Source organism: Falco peregrinus, chromosome 6 (genome assembly GCF_023634155.1).
Source record: "Falco peregrinus isolate bFalPer1 chromosome 6, bFalPer1.pri, whole genome shotgun sequence".
Lineage (NCBI taxonomy): Eukaryota > Metazoa > Chordata > Aves > Falconiformes > Falconidae > Falco > Falco peregrinus.
In genome coordinates, this window is record NC_073726.1 from 82,721,012 (window position 1) to 82,735,321 (window position 14,310).

Sequence of the window (14,310 nt, forward strand, 5' to 3'; positions counted from 1 at the left end):
AGCCATGGAAAAGGAGGCTTTGGGAAGGGCAGCTGGCCGCTGCCGTGCTGTCTGCGAGCCATGTCTGGCTGGAGCCGAGCATCCAAGTGGCCCGAGGTTCCGAGGGTCCAAAAGCAGAAGAGTGGGGAGCTGCAGCACATTACATGAGGCCATCAGAAGTTTTTGTGCTGCTTGTAGTTTGGGGTCTCTAAACGGGCAGCCGGTAGATGAGCTTGGCCTCAGAGAAGAGGGCACACAGCCCTTCACTCGAAGCAAGCCCTGCCTCAAGCGTTTGGGTTTGTTATATATGTCAGGGAAGGGAACCGGAAGGATGGAGGCTGGCCGCAACAATATACATCCAGCAAGGCTGGCAGCGGTACGTACATGTGACTGAACTCTTGTGGTAACTGCAAACTGACAACGTCCCGTGTCTCCCTCCTGAGCTGGGACTGATTTTCTGCATGGCTTTTAGGATGTTTTTTTCAGTAACTTTGTCATTAAGAATTTATGTCTGTTAGTTAATATCGGCAATATGGCTTTCCTTAACTTTCTAAAGATAAGGATAAAAGAAAAACTTTGGATACCCCCCCTCCCACCCTTGTATTATTAAGCTTTTCATGCGTACGCTGTGTTAGAGCAACTGCCATTAAAACTCATGGGCGGTAGCCTTTTGATCAGAGTCAAGAAACGGACCTGTTGGATCAAAACCTCCTCTGAGTTTGTACTTTAAACTCTCCTCATTCATCCAACAAATTATTTCGTGAAGTGAAAGCCATTTGGGCATTTTTAGCGTTCTCAAGAATATGGAATGAAAATAGTCAGAAATTTTGTTTATGTGGGGTCTTTTTTTCACTCCATATGAAGGAGAGAACATTTGTGTTCCAGTCTTTGAGAGTCTGATGATCTGGGCAATGCATCTCTCTGACCAGACCTGAACTTCTCTGACCATTGGAACGAGATAGTAATCAACTGATTTTCTGCATAATAGAAATCACTAATGGAAATTCATGACCTTTGTAGAAGTACTTCAGAATGATTTATTATTTTAAAACCTTGTATTTACATGGGATAATAGGCCAAAATATTTTGCATGAAATATTTATTATCTGCACTTAAAATTGCACTGGATGGTTAAAGCATTATATTGTCCTGCTGTAACAGAGAAGAGCAAACTTGGGATATTGCTGGTAAGAAGAAATCCAAGTTTTTGACCATCTAGACACAAGACTGACTTAGTCTTCATATACAGATAGGCTGGATTATTTTCTCCTGTTTTAATGTGAAACTAAATGTTTCATTTGGGCTGATAGTGAATTGTTTGCTTCTCACCAGGAAGGGGTTTTCCATCAGCCTGCGTATCCAAAGGACCTGTATCCTTTGATTAATAATAGAGCAAGGCGAAGGAGGGCGGGTGTTTCTCTCCTAACTGTTACAGCCCGATGGGAACCACTGGCAGGTACCGCAGAAGTACGGAGGTTTACAGCCTCCTTGGCCCATTTGCCCCATATCTCTACCTTTACGAATATGCAGAAGGACTAACGTCAGCTAGCTTGGTGCCTTTAGCCTTCTTTGCACAAACAATTTCAGGTCTTTTAAAATATTTCTTTCAGCTCCATTAAACAGCCAGGCATAAACTATTTGAACGGCAGAGAGATAAAGTACAAAGCTTTTCCCAGGGACGGATAGGGATTAACAGAGTTTCTTAAGAAGAAGATTAGAGGGGAAAAATAATAACAATTCTCTTCTTTATAGAGAAGTAACAGCTCTGACTGTACAAGCCAGTCACAAAAGTAAAAAACCCAACCAACCAAACAAAAAAACCCACCCAAAAGGTTGTCTGGCTTGCTTTTTAGCTTCAGTGATTGTTTTTTTTTGCTGTGTAAGTGGCGACCCTGGTGGGGCTGGATCCGTCCGTCTGGTGAGGCAGGGGGCTGTATGACCACATTGTTTCTCTGCTGGCAGGGAGCTGAGAGTTTAGGATGACCCAGGTGACACCAGTGCAGGGTCTGTGGCTTCTTATTTCCTCTTACCTCTCAAAATCCATCCCCAAGTGCATCCGTGAAACTTCAGGTTAAGTGCCTTACTTCTTCTAGCCTAACCTTTTTAAGCACATTTTACAAGTACTTACTTTGGTTCTTTTAAATGCAGCAATAATTGGGAATGGCGTGACGTACAGGAGGGAGCCATGATGGCTAAGTGATTCCTGCTGGCTTTTGCATCTGGGGCTGCGAGGGAGAGGCTGGTCTTGGAGCTGGAGAGTCCAGATTTTCATTCCATTGTGAAGAATGACTCATAGGATCAGTCACACTGATAACACTGTGTCAAAGGCACTGGCCTTTTTCCAGTGCTGGAGGGAAAGTGTTTGGTGTTTGGTATCCATAACAGATAAATATTGGAAGACCTCCTGCTGTGAGTAAATCTGTGCATCCTGGAAGTTTGTCTGCTTCCTGCGGTGAGAGAAGCTTTGAAGGATCTGCAAAGCCCTGTAGGATTTAACTAGTAACTAGGTTTTCCTCTGTAACTGGAAGCGTAGCTGGAAGTAAAGCCCTGAAGCCACACCTCTTAATTTTCTATGTTTTTAATTCACTTTTTTAAACTGAGATTTGAAGATGAGGAGAGATGTAGGCACATCCTTGCAAATATTTGGCATAAGAGCTTTGTGTACAATACATTACGACTGATAATGTCAGTAGAGCAACTGGAAAATCTCAATGTGAACTTAGGAACCCTTACAAAATTGCTTCATAATTGGTTATAGTTTTCAGACTCTGAGATAAAATGCATGGGATAAAATGCAAAAATATCTTGTTCTTAGTTGTTTAAATTTAAACTTCTAGTCAAAATATAAGAATCAGTTCCAAATAATTCCCACCCTCTTTTACTACTACCAATGGTGAAAGTAGGTCATTTCAAGAAGGAAGGATGTGGAAAATGTCATAGTTTTACTTTGGGAAAAGAAAACGCACCTGCTTTTTTAATTGTCATGGAATACAAAAAAGAGTCTTGATGTCCCTGAAGTTTTCACAGAAACAGTTTGACACCACTGAATATGTAGCCTTTAGTTTAATTTCAAGTCAAATTACTGTGTAAGACCGTCACGCTGCGGACAGCAGGACTTGTGTCTGGCTTTCAATATATGAGCAGTCTTGTGTCTGTAGGGTGGGAGCCCAGAGCTTTAATAAACACCGGGCTGTTGGCGGTGACAAATGCTGTGGCTATGAAGGGCTGCAAAATGCCGCTTTGGAAATCATGACTGTAACACAAATGCAGCTCCGAGTGCAATTCATCTAACTACTATTTTGATGTCTGTATGTGTCAGACCTCTTGGTATAGGTGAGGTTATCCTCTTGGTATAGGTGAGGTTATTTTAAGACCAGAGGACAGAAGTGGGGCCATGGGCTGCAGCTGCTGTTGAGGTGCATGCAGTTAGATGAGTTCTTCAGCACAGGGACCCGTGATGTGCCACATCTCCCTTGCTCTGTAATACAGCACTGTAGTGTGTGTGGTGACCTAGGGAAAACCTTGACATCCTGTCATGTAGGGCTTTGTGGAACAAACTGGGGAAAAAATCCTAGCTTTTCAAGTGTATGAGTGAGAAACACAGGTAGCATCAGAAAAGAGTGAAATGGCTCGAGGTCTGTGGCTCGTAGCCAAGAAAACAAAGGCCATGGTGCGTTTTCTCTTTATTCTGATGGGCAGATGCCAATGTCCACCAAAGGTGATTGACTCTAAATCGTACCCCTTGACTGGAAGTCTGACAAGGTGCCATTTAGAATAAAATAAATTGTTGCTCTAAACAGAAAAGTGTCCCCTGGTGTAAGTGGCTGACATAAACTGGTGATACCCACTCTCTTGCATTTTTATTCTGTACTTCACACTGAGCTCTCCCTGGTTTTCATCTGTATGTCCAGTGGAAGAAATAAGTCATATACATGCAGCTTATAAAACATCTGGGATTTCTTCCAAGTGCTGCTGCCCTGGGGCTACTCTGCTGGAGTGATGAGGAACTACCTGCATACATTTAATAGTAGTTTAGTTAAAATGTGAACGCTGCTCTATGTGTCAGGTACTAGTGTGCGTCTCAGACAGACTATTAGCAGAATGGAACAGAAAGTGGTTTATTCAGTACTGTGCAGCAGCCCCCATGTCATGGCTAATCAGACTAGTGCTTGACCAAGAGCTAACAGTTGCCTGTATTTAATAGTCTTTCTGGAGGCTTCACACACACCCCCCCAAACACCCCCACACCCCCCTTCAAAATAAAGTGATGAGGACAGAATGTAATAGTTCAGTTGGAGGGGACAACGATCATCTAGTCCAACTGCCTGACCACTTGACCACTTCAGTGCTGACCAAAAGTTAAAGCATGGTATTAAGGGCATTGTCCAGATGCCTCTTAAACATGAATACTAGCTACGGTCCCAATTCTGAGAATATTTCTGGTCTTTATTCTGTCCCGTGACAGGCTCCATAATCTTTTATGGGTCTCTCTGTGGTAGTCAACATGTTCACTGCATCTGCTTGGCTTGAGCTGCACATGTTGGCTGCATCTATTTGTTTGACCAAGTTGAGAGGAGAAAGTTCAGGGCATGAGGAACTGGGAGGCAGCGGCAGTGCCACGGAGAAGGTGTTTGGTTCACATTTGGCCATGTAGGGCTCCCAGCACTGTTGTTGGGTCGGCCAGTCCCCACGCTCCCTATGCTTCTTCCTTTCTTGCCATTCTTCCTTTCTGCCCCTTTCCTAGGTGTTGGCATGGTGCATCCTGTGATGCAAATCCGCCTGGGTTTCCCCCACATCTGCTCCATGGCAGGGCTGCTGGGATCATCTGCTGGGGCAGGCAGAGGTGGATTTCCAGATGTTTTCCCCAAATTCCCCTGGCAGTCCCAGTGTCACGCATGACCCAACCCATGGATCCACACAGCACAGGTTAGGGAGATACTTGGGCTTTTCTTCTCTGTGCTGCTAGGTGGCCGACCGGGAAATTATCAGGACATTATTTTTAATCTGAGATTCATTGTTACATTAAGAATTTCACAATTAAAATTTATTTTGCAAAGCAGTCTGAACACTCTGGCAGAATCTCAATTAACCATGTTTATAAATCCTTTTGTATGTATAAATATTCTTCACACCCAACTAGAGTTATGTGGCTGAGCTTTAAAATGCTGTGTTTTAAACTTTCATTCAGTTTAAGAAAGCAGGAAAAGTCATGTTTTAACAATGGAGAAAGTGGGAATGTTTTTCCTTGATTTTTCAGTTATGCAGAAGTGTTCCAAGAGATTCTTCCCACTGTCTTTTCAGAAAGGAAATAAGCTTTCTTTATGCAAGTGCCAAGAAGAAAAAAAAAGTATCCAAACCAACAACAAAAACATCAGAAACGAAAATAATAAAAAATGTCAGAAGATGCCCTTCAATTTTTGCAGTAGAGATTTATTATTGCAAACTGTTGTAGCACACAAAAAGGCTCCGTAAGCTCTGTTCTCACTGAAAATTACCATCATTTAACTTTGTCGTGGCTATTCCAGATCAGCTGCTGCAAAGTAACCGCATACTTAAGCACTCTCTTTGAAAGGGAGAGGGTTTTATTTCTGGGACACTACACAGCACTTGAAGGTGAAGTTAAATTTTCTTTTTTAATTCTGAAGTAGCACGCATCTGAGGGAGCTGATCTAAACAGATATTCCAGTGCAGGTTTTATTAGTGATGGACTAAATAAGGCTGACTGTTTTCCAGTAAAGATCTCAACTTTAATTTGCAGACACTTGATTTTAGGCTTGGAAATCACTCTTTGATAATTAAAGCAATTATGTATAGCTTTGAGTGCATGGATCAAAAAAAGCTGTTTCTAGGATTGTGAGTTATGTTTTACTCTGTGAATGTGTTACCTCTCTCTTATTCCTTATTCTCCCCTCCCCATTCCAATTCAGTCTCAATTTCTCATTTTCTTGGTTTTTTTTTTTTTTTTTTTTTTTCCTTTTCTCCCTTCTAACTAACAGTTTCTTCTGACTTGAGGACTGAGGAGAAAAGAGTGTGGAATAGAAGCTGCAGCAGTGGTGAATATTGCTCCTTTGAACCTGTCAGCTCTGAAGAAGTCATTTGAGGTCTCTGAAAAAAAGCATTATGGAGGAACTATATTTAAAAATGAACTGTTTATTTTTTTCCATTCTAGTGAAGTCATTGACTTTAATAGTTACTGTGAGATGATCAAATGAGCAAGAATAGGGTTTCTGAAATACTTCTGGTTACAGGCTCTCCGTGCCGTCATGAGGCCTGTGGTCATTTCCTACTGATCACACCACAGATTGCTTCATAGCTTCGAAGGCCTGTGAAATATCGCTTCCCCTTTCCACCAACATCTCTTTTTTTTTTTATTATTCTTTCATTTTTTTTTTTTTTTTTTTTTCTACTTCACAAAATATTTCCTGCAGACCTGGAACAACGTTCAGGTTCCTCAGGTGGGAACTGCTTTCTACCACAGTGTACAGGTCATCCCAGCCGACATCACAGGGGGCCTATTATTATCATTTGTAGGAAAACTCTTAACAGGAATTTAATCGCCAATGTGGTGTTGGTTGCAGCTTATCTTTTTACATAAGGAAGGCATCTAGCCATGTCACCTACTTTACATTAAGTGCTGACAAATGACAGGACATGAAACGTGCTTCTAGTGGACCCAGCTTTTAAAGCACAGATCAGCCTTTGTTTCTGAAATTATCAGGAGGTACGTGAGTATTTTCTCAGGCTTTGGAAAATAACACCAGCATCATGCAGCGTTGCCATTTTATTATTTTTTTGTAATATTGTGAGAGTGGAGGACAGAGTATGGTGGGCAGGCATCTAGGTAGCATATGCAACACATTATGTAATTTATTTTGCTACAGCTGCTACTGAAAAGCATGACATGATGGATAACCTCCCTGCCTTCAGCAGTTCAGAGTGTTTGACCACTCTCAATTGCTGCTGTCAAACATGAATCAGCTGGGAAGCTGTTGCAGGAGACTTTTTACAGGTGATAGATGTCTTTTTGGGAGCTGAAATTTATCTGCTTGGATTATTTTGGTGCTTGTGCTTACCTGGACATTTATTAATTTATTTCAGTGATAGAAACAGAGAAGCATCCATCATCATAGACCTACTTGAGGCAAACCAATCTGTATCTTCAAGAGGAGGAGTAAGAAATAAGGGTGCTACAGTCTGCCCATGCATTTCAAGCACTGCAAAATGAAAACAATGCCTTTCTTGGAAAAAAAAATATTAGACTTTACGAAATAGCACAGTAAAGGTATGCATCATATATGGGCCTGCTCTTTAGAATAGGTAAAAGGCAAAAAGCCAAGATGGGGGAACTCTGGGTGTTGTGATTCAATTTAGAAGGGCAAGGTCACACCAAATGTGAGCTGATTGCCTTGTCTTTTTTCAGTGAGTGCCCAAACAGAGGTGTGTTTACGTTAAATCCAGAAGCAAAGCAAGGTTTTCGGTGTGAACAGGTTGCTGAACACGCCTTCCCTTTTCCATAAGATACCGTTAGGGGCTAGGGAATGTCCTCTCATCAAAGTCAAGAGGTGCTGGGGAAAGTCATGGAGCACTATTTTTCTTGTCTTACAACTATTCTCCTCATTTCATCCTGTGAATCACACAGCCTTGAACTGATAGGCGCACATTTTTCCAGCTGCTCCTCAAATTAACATTAATTAAATGATGATTGATCAAACCCTCCTGAGGAAATCTGGGCTGGCACATGCCCCGTGGTGTCACGCAGAAAGGCTGGTTTACATAGGAAGGCTACGTTTTTGAAGACTAAGGTATGTTTTTAAAGCCATGGTGGTGTATTTCTTTCCATCCCAACTTCAGCTCATGTTACATTAAACTGAAAAGCTTTCTTTAAAGGCATAGCCGTTACTCTACTTACGTTGATGTAACTTGTGGAACTTTCTCGTAGGGGAGCAAAACCATAGGTCTTATGATGGCTTGCTTGATCAGCCCATAGGTGAATTTAACTTCGCTGGCTACTAACAATTGTAGCTTCTCTTAGCCAGTACTATAGCCTACTTTGATGAAACCTCAGATGAAACCAGCAGATGAAACCAAGGATCAAGACAGAGTGTAACGGAAAATTAGCTCTTCCATACCTATCAAATCATTAAATAAGGATTGCATGTGGTCTTAGAAATGGGGCTTAGTATGTGCATTTTTTGATATGCTGCATACTTCTCAGAGGCAGAGTTAGATTCTCTGTATTTTAAGTCTTCTTTATGTAACATTTTCTGAAATTAATCTCCATCTGAGAAGTTAAAAGACATGGTAAATAAGGATCATTGTATTATCTTGATTTGTTTTGCACTGACATAATTAAAATCCTTTGGTTTTGATTTAAGATGATATCTTATTCAGCTCACTACTAAATTTGAATTTATATTTGTACTGTGTATAAACGTAACATAAGGTATTACTGCTCAAAATATGTGTTGGATCTATAGCTTTGGCTGATCCTTTTGAGATAATAAGTAATACAAATTTTTCTCCTGTGTGAGGAACTCATTGCCTTAGCTCAGGATAACAGGTGACTTCAGTTTTGCAGTTGATCAAGCAGCTTTGTGGCTTTCACGCTTTAAAGCACTCCTGGGTTTCTTTAGCATTAACCTTGTGGTGTGGAGGTGTGAGGGAATGAACAAGGTCATCTCCAAATCACTGTGATGGTGCCTGGATCTTAGAGTAAGCAGTGAGTGTGGCTAAAAGAGTTGTAACCTCTTTTAGGAGTTTCAAGTTGAGTTCCCTAAAGCCAAACTGTATAAAGAAGATCTGGCTCTGGATAAGCCCCTTCAGAAGGCAATTGATTTTGACTCCAAACTGAAGAGAGAAAGTGTTAATAATCAGCATAATTAAGCTAGCGGGGAATTAAACGCTCTTCTGAAATCTTTTGAGATACCTGAAGGTGTGCTTTCTCAGGACTAGAGTAAGTATTCTTGTTTTTTCAAAAGGTTATAGCTGCTTAATAAAGCCTGTGAGGACTCCTTCTGGAGGAAGGAGGGGTAGTCTCTCCAGACTACATGGAGATCAGGGGACTGAAGTAAACCCAAACCTGGATGATATATAGCTAGGAAAAAAACCCAGAAGTACTAGACCTTTCAGAGTGTCTCAGAGGAAAAAGTAAAGTTATAAACGTTACCAACAAGTCTTCAAATGCTAGTAGGCAGAGGCAGACTGTGAGGTGTGTCTCAAAACTGGCACGCGAATCTCGTCTACTGATGGCCCCAAAACTTCCAGAAATGCCAAGCAATAAATCACCTTAATAGAATACTATGATCTTACTTTGTACTTGTGTAATTTGTACGGTTCCTTGCTAGCTGCACTGATATCAGAGTTTGATTTATAGTAAGTCAACTTGTTCCTAAAAGTTGCTAATAACCTATCGTGTATCTGAACCTGAACACAACTATACATGAAATAAAGCTCAGTTCTGCTTGTCTAGGTATGCTCTCTAATGTGATATAAAATCTGCCATGTCTAGTTAATATTAAGTGTGGATACAGATCTCACATAAATACTGCAGATTTGCATTTTTTAAAAATAATTTCATTTTTACCTTCCCTTACTTGCATACAAACTTGTTGCCAAGAAGCTAACTGATGGTTGGTATAACTCATCATGGAAATTTGAGGAAAAGGTTGGCTGGAATTGCTAACCAGTCAGCTGTATATAAAGCAAGAAAGGGTTGGTTTGTTTTTGTTTTTTTTTTTTTTTTTCTCATTCTCACAGTCTAGTATTGACTTAATCTGTAATTCTCAGATGGTTCTCGGTGTCCTCAGCTCCCAGGGCTTTGTTCTCATGAAAAATGAGTCTCTGTATAAATGCTCAGCAGTGAGTCAGGTGTGTGGGTATCTGTATCTAAGTCTCTAACTTGGAATTAAGTGCTTAACTGAAATTGCTAAGCTTGAAGATTTTGCCACATATCTTTATTCCAAAGCAATTTGCAGAAAATAATCAGAAAGGGGTGCTTGGTCTTCTTTAAAATTACCTTTGTGGCTTCAACAATCGTAGAAGATGCTAGACAGACAGCAACGGAGATTGCTTGCTGATCTGTCATGTGTGGCATGAACACTGGGATTACCAGGACTCAGCTTTGAACTGAAGAGACCACCTATGTACCACTATGTATGCTGCAGGATGGCACCCTTTAATCCTGCAGGAATGGCCTGGTGCTGTGCAGGACACCGCTGTGTCACATGCCAGCAGCAGGCGCCTGGCCTGCAAGGACTGGGGGGGCTTGCAGAGGGCTGCCCCCCTCTCCCTTCCAGCTGTGTAATTTCCTTAGGAAAAACTTTTCTTGCTCCCGTTCTTGACTTAACGACCCATTGCATCCCTTAAATTCTCTCCTGTGCAGAGCTGCCAGAGAAGAATGGGCCAGCCCAGTAGCAGGTGGCTACCAGGTTATCTTGAGTTTTAAAAAAAATGTCCCCTGTGTTCATCCCAAGCTGTTAATGTTTAGGGCATAGGAACTATCACTCAGCCTGTAAGAGGCAGTGCTACAGTAAATGTCCATCTGATTTTTGATCCATTTTGGTTTTTTACTATTTTTTTTAAACCTACTTGTTGTGTACTTGCTTACCTTGAGCTCTTTTGCTTCCTCCAGACTCATGCTTCTCTTGCTCACCTCTGACCTGAGCACTGGGGTTTCCTGATCCCTTTGCTCAGTTCTTTTCATGGGAAGGATGAGAGGCACAGCTTTTTTCCATGTGGCCTCACCACCCTCCCTGCTCTGACTTCTCATCAGGGCTGCTGGCGTGTCCCTTTTCTCTCCTTAAACCACTACTCTCCCTGCTTTGCACTCCTTTTAGCTAAAACATGAACTTGGTATTTCCATAGCGAGGTTTCTTTAACTTTCTGGGTGGAGGAGGGAAATCTTTTGAAAAGAATACGGGAATACCTTGTGGAAAGGGCTAGGTTCATAATTCAGCATTATCCTGCAGCACACTAGGACAGTCAGCAAGTATGTGATACTGAAAATCTGCCAGATACCAGAGCTCTGAAGGACTGGAATATATTTTTCAGAAGGCTGAGAGCGCCAAGTACACAACTGTTCTTTTCTGACGGCAGAGGTAACAACCATGTGCAAGCTGGGTTTTCCATGGCTCAGCTGCCACTTGGTAGCAAAGCTGTTGGGGAAGTCCCACATCCCGTTTGAGTACCTGGATTAGAAATGCATATTTCAAAAAGTCTCTGCTGCTAATTCGAGGTCATTTTGGTGTCTAAATAGGAATGGACACTTGCATATATGTCGTGTTTAAGTGCTTGATTCTACCTAGGCTTCACAGGACATGGGCTCAAGCCTGGGATTAGACAGTACAAATAGAAGGCTAAAAAAACCATAATGATATGATATTTGTGATGGATATTATTACTAGTTTATTTGCCATTTAATACATTCTGGTCCTTTAAAAGTCTGTGGCCACACATCTGAGAGGGGGCAACTCTTTGCCTTGCGTTGGCTTCTGTGACCTGGGTCAGTCAGGGGGACGGAGGTGGGACCGTGCTTCCCAAGGTGCTGCGGAGCCCAGGGAGGGACTTAAGAGGTCATGAATCTTAATATTGTTTTAGGTGTCCAGCTTGAGATACCAGGTCAGGAAACTGAGAATACTGCAGTCCTCAGATGTGTCTGTGTGTACAGAATACATATTTTCACAAAAAGCCTTCTATGTGGACCCCCCTAGTTTCTCCAAGGAACCTGTGGAAATTTACAGATGAACTGAGATTCCTGGTATTGCCGAGGTTACATGTTTTGCTGTTTAACTTCAGGAAGCCGCTCAATTTTGCAGATGATTTTATCATATATTTAATAGATATGTGTAGTCTCCAAAGCATTTACAGCTATTTTGTTGGGGGTTTTTTTTGTTTGTTTGTTTGTTTTCTCTTTTCTTTCCTTTTTTATGTTGGATTGTCAAAAGGTGGGAAAGTTTCTGTATACTCACTTCCATAGATCTGATGTCTGGTTTGGGATGAAGGGGAGGAGAGGAATGTCATTCTCTCCGCAGATGATTTACTTTTTGTGTCTGGGAATAAAGCCAATATTTTTTCCCCCCTATTATATTTCATTTCTATGGTTGAATCCAGAAGTGACAGCCGTCCCATTAGTGTGATTTGTGGTTCGTTTGTTTTCATTTCAAGGGCTTCTCAGCACAGACAGAAGCAGCTCAGTAGGTACTTTCCCGCTGGATGGAAATCCAGGTGTGTTCTTGTCATTTTGAGTCTTCATACTTAAAAGTGCATTAAAAAAAATAATTCCCAGAGACAAACAGTTTGAACTGTATTTGCGCAGTTAGAATAATGTAACTTGCCATCTTTCATCACAGTGATGCTAGTATCAGTGGTGAATCAGTACCAAAAATAAATCTAGGAAAATTAAATTTTAAAGTTTGAAGACATTTTTATTTTAGTACACTGGCATCTGATCATACCAGATATACAGCAAATATAGTTGTGCTTTAGAGCAACCCTACTCTGACACATCCTGAGCTGGAAAAGTTAGCATTGTATATGGGTAGAGGCTTTGCCCAAAATCGGTATTAATAAACTTCGGATTTAATCCTGCCCTTGCTGTATGTGGCCTCATGATATCGTAGGGCTTGTGCCTGTCAGAAAGGATGTTTTCCTTGCATCTGAAGGTCTGCTGAGATACTTACCACAGCAAGACTGGGTCTATGGCAGCAGAAGTTGCAGAAGAGTAATACAGGCTGAGGGGTAGGAAAGACAAGGAGGCAGGGAGGATAGTCATGGCATCTGACGGATGAAAGCCCTCAGAATGTAACTCCCTATGGAAACACAGTGTGTTTGCATTTTGGAAGATACACAACCTATTGTTCCTCCTTGCCAGCCTCCTCATTATTCCCTCTGCTGGTGAGTACAGCTGGACCCAGCATTCTGGGGAGCTTGGGGCTGGACTTGCAGTGCTGCCTCCTGCCCCGTGCTCCTCTCTTACTGTGGTAGAAATGGTCTATTCTGGAGGCCAGAAATAATTGCTAGGCAGCCTGTATAACAGCAGCAATACAAGTTTAGATTTATTCCTGCCTCGCGTTGAGCAGGATGGATTTAAGATACCCACCTCCTCACAAAGCAGTCTTTAACTCTGCATTTCTCACTTCTCAGCAGTTTGCATTTATACTGCCTAACCTTGTGTTAGTCCCTGGTTTCTGGAGATTTCTTTAACCAGAGTTAGCCCTGGGAGCAAGTTATTGCTGCACATCTTTATCTTTCAATGAATAATTTTAAAAATTACTTTATTTTTTTTTCTACAGATGTGCACATTATTTAAAAAAAATTTTCAGGATGCTCGTTTAACACTGGCTGAAGATTTTGGAGTCTCTGGTTCCTCTGGTGACTGTGTGGGGCACACACTGCCTTGGCTGCATGCTTGTTCTTTCCCTGTCTCTTAATCTCCTACTCTGCTAGTGCATCCTAATCTACTTCTCACCTAGTGCAACACCGTTTCTGCTGTTTTCCACATGAGACATCATAGGATGTGCATATTCATTAAAATGGTTGGAGGGAGCAATTAGCAGGGGACTGGCTGACCTGGTGCATAAGGTTGTGAAGGACTTCTAGAAAATAGGGTTGAGGACCAGCATGTTCTCACTGTCACACGGTAGCTAACAAATGCTGGCATCAGTTCGGACCCAAATACGCAAAATGACTGTTGTAAATAACTGGTGTGGGTCTGGTAGATCTGTATCTGAGGGGCTTTGAACTTAGACTGTGTGCTTAAAAGGCACAGTAAACTGTTAAGACAGTGGAAGTCAGCATGAATTTCTGGTGCTCAAAATCTCTAACCTTAGCTGAAATGATCTCAGCCCTCATTACGGAAGGGTGTGAAGCTGTCTTCCATGCCATTGCACTGTGTTTTTACCCCTTTCAGTGTACAAAGCTTTGTCTAGACTAGGATTTATGTCAGTTGTGTGATTAGCTCCTTGATTGCTGTAAACTCTAGCCTAGGTATGAATGTGTCTTTCATCACTTGCAAAGGCTTTACCTTCCCTCCATTCCATGGGATTAAACTCGACAAGTTCAGTGCATTTGGTAGAGCTCAGTTTTGATTTATATTTGTTGGTTTTTTTATACCACCCCACCCCCAGTGTGGTGCTGATGCTATTTGTAATGCAGAGTGGTGGGCCCCATCTCCATTTTGCTAAGTGCTGTACAAATTGCGAATAGGAATGAGGTGCAAGCTTCAGATAATTTACAGCGTAAGTAAAAGATGAAAAAAAAGTTACCTGTAGACAGGAGTAGCATAAAAAATAGCGAACAGTATTGGTCAGCATCCTTGGTCATGCCCTTGGCAGT